Below are 10188 nucleotides of genomic sequence, written 5' to 3' on the forward strand. Positions count from 1 at the left end.
CTGCGTTTGATTCCTTCGCCCACCTAGTCCCGCGTGACATGATCGCTCTTCATAACATTCTGGAGTGTATGCAAATTGCCATCATACAAACTGAGGCAGCAGAATTTGTGAAAATTAATATTTGTGCCATTTTTAAAACTTTTGACCAGGGCTCATAGGGTAGTAGTGCACTAAAATATATGGAATATGGTGCTATTTGGGATGTACACAGTACCCCTGCCCTGTCAGAAGTCAGTTAGCCCCACACCTGCCTGTCCCAGATCTTTCAGATAGCTGCCCTATATAGTGCACTACTACCCTATGGGCCCTGGTCAAAAGTAGTTCCCTATAAAGGGATTTGGGTGGAGAATGATGGAGGCCACTGTGTTCTTGGGGACCTTCAAAGCTGCAGAATTTTTTGGGGGTACCCTTCCCCAGATCTGTGCCTCGACACAATCCTGTCTCGGCGTTCCAAGGACAGTTCCTTCAACCTCACGGCTTGGTTTCTGCTCTGACATGTACTGTCAACTGTGGGACCTTTTTATAAAGACAGATGTGTGCCTTTCCAAATCATGTCCAATCAATTGAATTTACCACAGGTGGACTCCAATCCAGTTGTCGAAACATCTCAAGGATGATCAATGGAAACAGGATCCACCTGAGCTCAATTTCCAGTCTCATAGCGAAGGATCTGAATACTGATGTAAATAAGGTGTCACTGTATTTTAGATTTAATACATTTGCAAACATGACTAAAAACAAGTTTCTTCTTTGTACCATTATGGTGTATTGTGATGTCATTATGGGGTATTGTGATGTCATTATGGGGTATTGTGATGTCATTATGGGGTATTGTGATGTCATTATGGGGTATTGTGATGTCATTATGGGGTATTGTGATGTCAGTATGGTGTATCGTGTGTAGATTGATGAGGTAAAACATGTTATTTAATCCATTTTATAACAAGGCTGTAATGTAACAAAATGTGGAAAAGGTGAAGGGGTCTGAATACTTACCGAATGTACTGTATATAGATTCTACAGACCCTACAGAGCATTCCCAACCCCACATTCCCCCAACCCAACATTCCCCCAACCCCACTTTCCCCCAACCCCTACTTTCCCCCAACCCCTACTTTCCCCCAACCCCACTTTTCCCTTAACCCCACTTTCCCCAACCCCACTTTCACGTCGGAAGAAATTGTATATTTTTTCACTATAAGCCCAATACTGTCAACATACCAGTTTGAACATTGTATTTTTTAATAGTTAATCATTCATATCTTGCATTTGCTTATAAGCTCAATAGAGTACCACTGTAGGAGTAATAATACCCATAAAACCTAGCGATCGAACAGGGAAATGGTTCCAAATGATTTTAAACCATTAATTTTTCCCCCTGTAGGGGATTTTTTGGAATCACTTAAAATAAGGGCTGTGTTTCGTGTTGGTTTACACTGGTGTGATATTTTGATAATCATGTAAATATCTCTTGAACAAGGTGACTTGTATTAATATATGTATTTACCCCCCACAAAATGTAATGCTAATTAGCTGCTAATGTGGCTATCATAAAGAACTACAAATACCATGATGATCCGGACCAGACTGCCGAATCGAGGCAAAGGTACGAATCTCTGGATAAACTAAAAGTTAGTCATGAATTAAATTGTCTACATTTCCTTGAATTGACAATTCTGTGAACTGTCTTGGGCAAGTTTAACATTTACACAATACCTATGATCAAAGGTGTCCGCTAGAGATGACACACAAGAGGAGCTTGCAGGGTATTTGTAGTCCAGCATGATTTCTACTTTGATGCGAATTAACATTTTCAAATCTGAGAGTAAATAGAGCCAATATCCTAGAGAGATTTACACGGTTATCAAAACGTCACGCCAGGGAAAACCTACACCCAAACGCAGCCCTTATTTGAAGTATTTCTAAAATCCCATTTGGAAAAATAAATAGTGGAAAAACGATTGGAAGCATGTCCCTGTCTGACCGCGAGGGTTTATGACACATCCACCACGGGGCTCTGTACAAATGGTCATTGATTCAAATGTTATATCTTTTGAGTTAGTTATCCACCTTGCAATGTTTTATACTACGGGCTATTATTAAAGTGTCCTCGTTACCATGGTACATGCACTTCATCGTTCGAGCTGCTAGCAAAAATAGTAGTAGAATGTAGGTGGTTTTAATATATACTATGGTATGTAGCCAGAACAATCCAACTATGAGCATGGCGTGGTGGCTTTGGGACGGAAAAGAAAAAAAAACATGAGGTCGCGGTCAATTTGACATGACAGGCTGCCTACTTCAGCCCTCTACAATAACATTGTAACCTCGATCTATTGTAAAAAGGTACATTGTTTATCAGTATGGGGTGTATAGGAAGCTCGATGAGCACAAATTGTTACATTGTACAGCCTGCGGACCGCAGAGCGCACACATAAAGAAGCATGCGGACAAGCACCCAGAAAGAAGCATGCGGACAAGACCCAGAAAGAAGCATGCGGACAAGCACCCAGAAAGAAGCATGCGGACAAGACCCAGAAAGAAGCATGCGGACAAGCACCCAGAAAGAAGCATGCGGACAAGACCCAGAAAGAAGCATGCGGACAAGCACCCAGAAAGAAGCATGCGGACAAGCACCCAGAAAGAAGCATGCGGACAAGCACCCAGAAAGAAGCATGCGGACAAGCACCCAGAAAGAAGCATGCGGACAAGCACCCAGAAAGAAGCATGCGCCCAGCGCTATAAAAGGAAATGTATTCAGTGGTTGTTACCAGCTACTACTACTACTACAACTGTACTACACTACTACTAAACTTCCTCATTTATTTCCTGCTTTAAATTAACAATGGTAATTCCCATGTTATGGGGGCAAATGCAGCTTATTATTTACTAGTAATACATTTTGCGGTTTTACAACCCAGTCATACAACTGATTAGAATGTTGCATCAGCTCAAACACGGATCCTACATGTGCATCGCCCTAACCTTCCGGTGACTTTAGTAGTAACTTCATGTACGGAAAAAAAAATGCGCTGGCTACAAAATGAAAACTTACACAATCAAAAAATAAGCAATTTCTCACAATAAAAAAAAAATAGTAATAATATGGGCTTTAATTTATAATGTAAAAGTTGTTACCTTGCAGTTGCCGCTGATAGAAAAACAATCCTAGGGTAACTTCTTTACGATATAGACTAATTATGTTAGCTACACAGATTTCAACTGAAGGACGAGATCAGTCCACTTTCGCTGCAGCTTTGTGATAAATGGCGAGGACAACTTCATCTTCGTTAGGAAGGAGCACTTCAACCTTGAATGGCAACTTTTCTAACTCCGCCCTGTAGTTGCCATTGGACTGTTCCGTTCTGAAACTGGCCTCCTGTTCTGCCAACACCCCAGTACTGTATTATTCACGGGGTAGGAGGCGCCTGTTGGCCCGCCTATGTACAATTCAGAGGAGCAAATTAGGCCTAGTGACGACATAGATGTGTCAGACACCTTTTCCGTGTCAAATGGCACCATATTCCCAATATGAAGCCCTGCATTTGACCATAGCCCTATGGGCCCTGGTCAAAAGTAGTCGACTGATAGTGATGGACAATCCGTCTCTTTTCAGTGAACCGGCTCGTTCGGTTCAGTTCACCAAAAAGAGCCGAATCTTTTGGCTCCCAAAAGGCTCTTTAAAAAAAAAAAAATGTATTTTTTTCAAGTCAAACAGTTTGCGATAATTTGACTATGATTGGTGTTAAAACAATTCTAATTAAATTATTAAATGAAATCATACTCTACCTTAACCACAATGTATTTAAAAATGCATTGGTTTGTTATGAAAAATAATGCTATTAAACATTTGCATTTAAAGTAGAACTGTTTAATGTATAGAGACAAAGTGCATATAAATGTAACAATTAAAAACTAATATAATCTGAACCACATAATAATAGAATATTGCACCATTTTATTTTTTAATTTTTATTTTACCTTTATTTAACCAGGTAGGCAAGTTGAGAACAAGTTCTCATTTACAATTGCGACCTGGCCAAGATAAAGCAAAGCAGTTCGACAGATAAAACGACACAGAGTTACACATGGAGTAAAAACAAACATACAGTCAATAATGCAGTATAAACAAGTCTATATACAATGTGAGCAAATGAGGTGAGAAGGGAGGTAAAGGCAAAAAAGGCCATGATGGCAAAGTAAATACAATATAGCAAGTAAAATACTGGAATGGTAGTTTTGCAATGGAAGAATGTGCAAAGTAGAAATAAAAAATAATGGGGTGCAAAGGAGCAAAATAAATAAATAAATTAAAATTAAATACAGTTGGGAAAGAGGTAGTTGTTTGGGCTAAATTATAGGTGGGCTATGTACAGGTGCAGTAACCTGTGAGCTGCTCTGACAGTTGGTGCTTAAAGCTAGTGAGGGAGATAAGTGTTTCCAGTTTCAGAGATTTTTGTAGTTCGTTCCAGTCGTTGGCAGCAGAGAACTGGAAGGAGTGGCGGCCAAAGAAAGAATTGGTTTTGGGGGTGACTAGAGAGATATACCTGCTGGAGCGTGTGCTACAGGTGGGAGATGCTATGGTGACCAGCGAGCTGATATCAAAGACAAATAAATAACAATGTGAAAAACTGCAGCATCCCACTTAAAACATAAAACTGGTCCCTCTTTTCTCTCTCTTCTTTGTTGCCATGTTATAACCAGCAGCACACAGCAACGCTGACCATGTTTAGCTTTTATGAGAGATTTGCATTCAGAAATGCAAGCTGCCTCACTTTCGAGGGGCGGATGCGGTTTGTTCTCTCAGTAATTATTTGTCCTGTTTTCGAGAAGACCATCTCAAAGGGAACGGATGTGGCCACTATGCAGAGTCTCCCTGTCATGACTTTAGTAAGCCGTGGGTAGACAGAGGCCTTGTTCTTCCACCAGCTCAGAGGTTCTGCAGATCTATGGAGGAGGGGCTCCTCCAAATAGGATCGGACCTCCATTATGACATCTGCTGAGGGATTCCTTCATGCTGCATCCCCAGTTGCTCTCTCGTCAAACAGCATCCAAACAGCAGACGTTTGTGGCACTACTGCTGGTGCTTCCGCTCCATCTGATCCCTCTTCTTCCTGTTGCCCTGGTGCCTGAGCCAGCTGACTACTGGGGCTGTCCCTCCCTCTTCTTCCTGTTGCCCTGGTGCCTGATCCAGCTGACTACTGGGGCTGTCCCTCCCTCTTCTTCCTGTTGCCCTGGTGCCTGATCCAGCTGACTACTGGGGCTGTCCCTCCCTCTTCTTCCTGTTGCCCTGGTGCCTGATCCAGCTGACTACTGGGGCTGTCCCTCCCTCTTCTTCCTGTTGCCCTGGTGCCTGATCCAGCTGACTACTGGGGCTGTCCCTCCCTCTTCTTCCTGTTGCCCTGGTGCCTGATCCAGCTGACTACTGGGGCTGTCCCTCCCTCTTCTTCCTGTTGCCCTGGTGCCTGATCCAGCTGACTACTGGGGCTGTCCCTCCCTCTTCTTCCTGTTGCCCTGGTGCCTGATCCAGCTGACTACTGGGGCTGTCCCTCCCTCTTCTTCCTGTTGCCCTGGTGCCTGATCCAGCTGACTACTGGGGCTGTCCCTCCCTCTTCTTCCTGTTGCCCTGGTGCCTGATCCAGCTGACTACTGGGGCTGTCCCTCCCTCTTCTTCCTGTTGCCCTGGTGCCTGATCCAGCTGACTACTGGGGCTGGAACTTTCTGTCCATTGATGAACTCAGGGTGTTTACCAACTCTGTCACATGTCCTGTGGTTACATTTGCTTCTCTCTGGCGGCTGACTGTGATTGGCTGCAGACCCTAACACAGGAGTATCATTTTTGAGCCTGTCACATAGCTGAAAAGAGAGAACAGTAACTTATTAGTTCAGGTTCATGTTTTGTCTACTGATACTACATTCTCATCTACTGCTCATATACATATATAACACCTGATTAAATAATGATGCAGTAATAACTGCTTACTGTACTTCTCTCCACTGATCTCCACAGTGACCTGCTCAAAGGGTTCCAGGACTCTGCACACCTCCCATTCCTCTTGGGTCAGAGCAACAACAGGACTCTGCACACCTCCTCCACCACCTCCCATTCCTCTCGGGTCAGAGCATCAACAGGACTCTGCACACCTCCTCCACCACCTCCCATTCCTCTCGGGTCAGAGCATCAACAGGACTCTGCACACCTCCTCCACCACCTCCCATTCCTCTCGGGTCAGAGCATCAACAGGACTCTGCACACCTCCCATTCCTCTTGGGTCAGAGCAACAACAGGACTCTGCACACCTCCTCCACCACCTCCCATTCCTCTCGGGTCAGAGCAACAACAGGACTCTGCACACCTCCCATTCCTCTTGGGTCAGAGCAACAACAGGACTCTGCACACCTCCCATTCCTCTTGGGTCAGAGCAACAACAGGACTCTGCACACCTCCTCCACCACCTCCCATTCCTCTCGGGTCAGAGCATCAACAGGTGCGTTGACAATGGCCAGGGTAGAGATGACGGCATCCTTTGACTCAAGAAACCGCTTCCAACTTTTAAAATGTTGAATTCCACCTTGTAGTGCAGGCTTGTTTAGGCCTCAGCTCAGGCGTCCCCATCTGGCGTTGTGTAGACTTGAGTTTTTCAGCACCTACTGTGCTCCTGTGGAAATTTTCCACAGCTACTTTCAATTTCACTCATCACCTTCAGAGCATCTCTTACATTCAGGTTGATTGTGTGGGCTAAGACATGGAGGATGGGTCCATTTTAACATTTTCATGGCTTTGGTTATGTCAGCTGCAGACCACTTCTCCATCTACTTGGCGTTCTCTGGCCACTCTCAACAGTTCCTCTGCCCAAGTTCTCTGAGGTGTGTCTGTCGCTGAACTCAAAGCAGTCCAGAAGACAGATAGACATCAAACCATCTTCAATGAAGTGACAGGTAACCGACATGTAAGAAGTGGTTACCCCTGATGTCCAACAGTCAGTGGGAAGGCAAACTGCAGTAGCTTTTTGGACTCTTTCCCGCACTGAAGCCTGTGTGTGTAACGGGTGTGAAACGGCTAGCTTAGTTAGCGGTGGTGCGCGCTAAATAGCGTTTCAATCGGTGACGTCACTTGTTCTGAGACCTTGAAGTAGTGGTTCCCCTTTGCTCTGCAAGGGCCGAGGCTTTTGTGGAGCGATGGGTAACGATGCTTCGTGGGTAACTGTTGTTGTGTGCAGAGGGTCCCTGGTTCGCGCCCGGGTATGGGCGAGGGGACGGTTTAAAGTTATACTGTTACATGTGCTCTCGTACAGTTGTGGAATAAGTGATTTGAAAGGGTTTTCCTGCTTGGAATTGTGTACATTGGATTTAGACTATTACTTTCATTTCTAAAACCTCTGTCCTCCACGATCGAACATGGCTAGAAATCGGTGGCAATCATTTTAGCCAATGCAATATTAATTTGGCCTTGTTTTGCTACAGACATAGACTTTGGCATAAACTGGTCCATAGAAGACTGCGTTGTTGTGGGTCACGGAGTAGGCCTACTTAACTGAGTGGATACATCTCCACCACTATCAATAGCAGGCCTACTTGACTGAGTGGATACCTGGCTCCACCACTATCACTAGCAGGCCTACTTGACTGAGTGGATACATCTCTACGTGTGGAGGTGCTGGGTCCACCACTATCACTAGCAGGCCTACTTGACTGAGTGGATACATCTCCACATGTGGAGGTGATAGGTCTCCTATCACTAGCAGACCCGCTAGTTTCTCTAAGCTCCGCTACAGATAGCTTCACAGTTGGGTGCACAGTTCGCATATGCCGGTGTAGGTTGTGCGAGGAACCAGCTTTATGTGAGATTTTGTTTTGTCAAATTCTACACTTTGCTCTAACATTGTCTACATTATTAAAATGTATCCAAATTCTACTTTGCTTCCGACTCATTTTCCAGCTGTTGTTTCCACAGCTGTCCTTCCTCTCTCTCCTCGGCTGCTAAGTGTGTGACTGTGAGTGAGTTGGCTCCGCCCTCCCTCACGCATCTTTGGTTCATTGGTTGACACTGCGTGTCTGATTGACAGGAACAACAGGTGAGGCTGTTAGTCTGAGCAGACAGTCAGAACGAATATGTGCGCTTGAGCATTTAGGCCTATATTATTTAAAATAAAATAAAAATCGTTCTTTTGAATGAGCTAATTCTAATTATTTAAATATTTTGATTATTCATATCTTAATTAAAAAAAATATATATTTATAAATAGATTTGGCTCTTCTGATATGCGAGCCGGCTCCCAACGTTCACCCACAAGAGCCGGCTCTCAGAGGCGACTTGTTCGCGAACGACCCATCACTAGTCGACTACTTAGGAGATAGGGTAGGAGATAAGGTAGGAGATAAGGTAGGAGATAGGGTCACTGCAAGGATATCAGTTCACTGCAATGATCAGTGAAGGTGAAATAGTCTAAGTGACGTTTATTTCACACTCTATCATGATGAATGAACAAAGCATGTTAACAGACATCCTGCGTCTATGTTCACAATATCATGGAAGTCTTCCTTACGATACAGTTGTCATCAAAATGACTCGCATGTTGTCTCAAGAGGAGTGCTCACTACCAGGTCTAGGGTGTGTCCTTACTCACAAATGGCACCCTACTCCTGATATAGTGCACTACTTCTGTCCAGGGCCCATAGTGTGAAGTGTAAAGGGAATATGGTGCCATTTGGGACACTGTCTAGGGCTGGATGTGTGCTCTCCTTCATGACCACTTATAATTACCAGACCAGGACAGGTCTCCATTATTATTTCTTTACATTATCACCACCAGACCAGGACAGGTCTCCATTATTAATCCTTTACATTATCACTACCAGAGCAGGACAGGTCTCCATTATGATTCCTTTATACCCATACATGAACTCAGCAAAAAAATAAATGTCCTATCATTGTCAACTGCACTTTATTTTCAGCAAACTTAACATGTGTAAATATTTGTATGAACGTAACAAGATTCAACAACTGAGACATAAACTGAACAAGTTCCACAGACATGTGACTAACAGAAATGGAATAATGTGTCCCTGAACAAAGGGGGGGGGGGGTCAAAATCAAAAGGAACAGTCAGTATCTGGTGTGGCCACCAGCTGCATTAAGTACTGCAGTGTATCTCCTCCTCATGGACTGCACCAGATTTGCCCGTTCTTGCTGTGAGATGTTACCCCACTCTTCCACCAAGGCACCTGCAAGTTCCCGAACATTTCTGGGGGGAATGGCCGTAGCCCTCACCCTCCGATCCAACAGGTCCCAGACATTTCTGGGGGGAATGGCCGTAGCCCTCACCCTCCGATCCAACAGGTCCCAGACATTTCTGGGGGGAATGGCCCTAGCCCTCACCCTCCGATCCAACAGGTCCCAGACATTTCTGGGGGGAATGGCCCTAGCCCTCACCCTCCGATCCAACAGGTCCCAGACGTGCTCAATGGGATTGAGATCCGGGCTCTTCGCTGGCCATGGCAGAACACTGACATACCTGTCTTGCAGGAAATCACACACAGAACGAGCAGTATGTATGGTGGTCATGCTGGAGGGTCATGTCAGGATGAGCCTGCAGGAAGGGTACCACACGAGGGAGGAGGATGTCTTCCCTGTAACGCACAGCGTTGAGATTGCCTGCAATGACAACAAGCTCAGTCCGATAATGCTGTGACACACCACCTCAGACCATGATGGACCCTCCACCTCCAAATCGATCCCGCTCCAGAGTACAGGCCTCGGTGTAACGCTCATTCCTTCGACGATAAATGCAAATCTGGCCATCACCCCTGGTGAGACAAAACCGTGACTCGTCAGTGAAGAGCACTTTTTTCCAGTCCTCTCTGGTCCAGCGACGGGACGGTGGGTTTGTGCCCAAAGGCAATGTTGTTGCCGGTGGTGTCTGGTGAGGACCTGCCATACTGCAGGCCTACAAGCCCTCAGTCCAGCCTCTTTCAGCCTATTGCGGACAGTCTGAGCACTGATGGAGGGATTGTGCGTTCCTGGTGTAACTCGGGCAGTTGTTGTTGCCGTCCTGTACCTGTCCCACAGGTGTGATGTTCGGATGTACCGATCCTGTGCAGGTGTTTTTACACGTGGTCTGCCACTACGGGGACGATCAGCTGTCTGTCCTGTCTCCCTGTAGCGCTGTCTTAGGCGTCTCACAGTAC

The 10188-nt window shown here is 45.3% G+C and overlaps 1 protein-coding gene across 2 annotated transcripts in view; it reads right to left on the minus strand.

Annotated features, from left to right (window-relative positions):
* Positions 1–3363, minus strand: part of LOC109884940 (high affinity cationic amino acid transporter 1-like) — a 68901-nt gene extending 65538 nt beyond the window's left edge. Inside the window, exon 1 of one of the 2 annotated variants that reach the window (XM_031791267.1) lies at positions 3139–3363. The gene's annotated coding sequence lies outside the window, so the exon portion shown is untranslated. The remainder of the gene's footprint in view (positions 1–3138) is intronic. The other variant, XM_031791264.1, reaches the window with a different exon arrangement.
* Between the last annotated feature and the right edge of the window lie 6825 nt (positions 3364–10188).

This window comes from Oncorhynchus kisutch, linkage group LG15 (genome assembly GCF_002021735.2).
Source record: "Oncorhynchus kisutch isolate 150728-3 linkage group LG15, Okis_V2, whole genome shotgun sequence".
NCBI classification, from domain to species: Eukaryota; Metazoa; Chordata; class Actinopteri; order Salmoniformes; family Salmonidae; genus Oncorhynchus; species Oncorhynchus kisutch.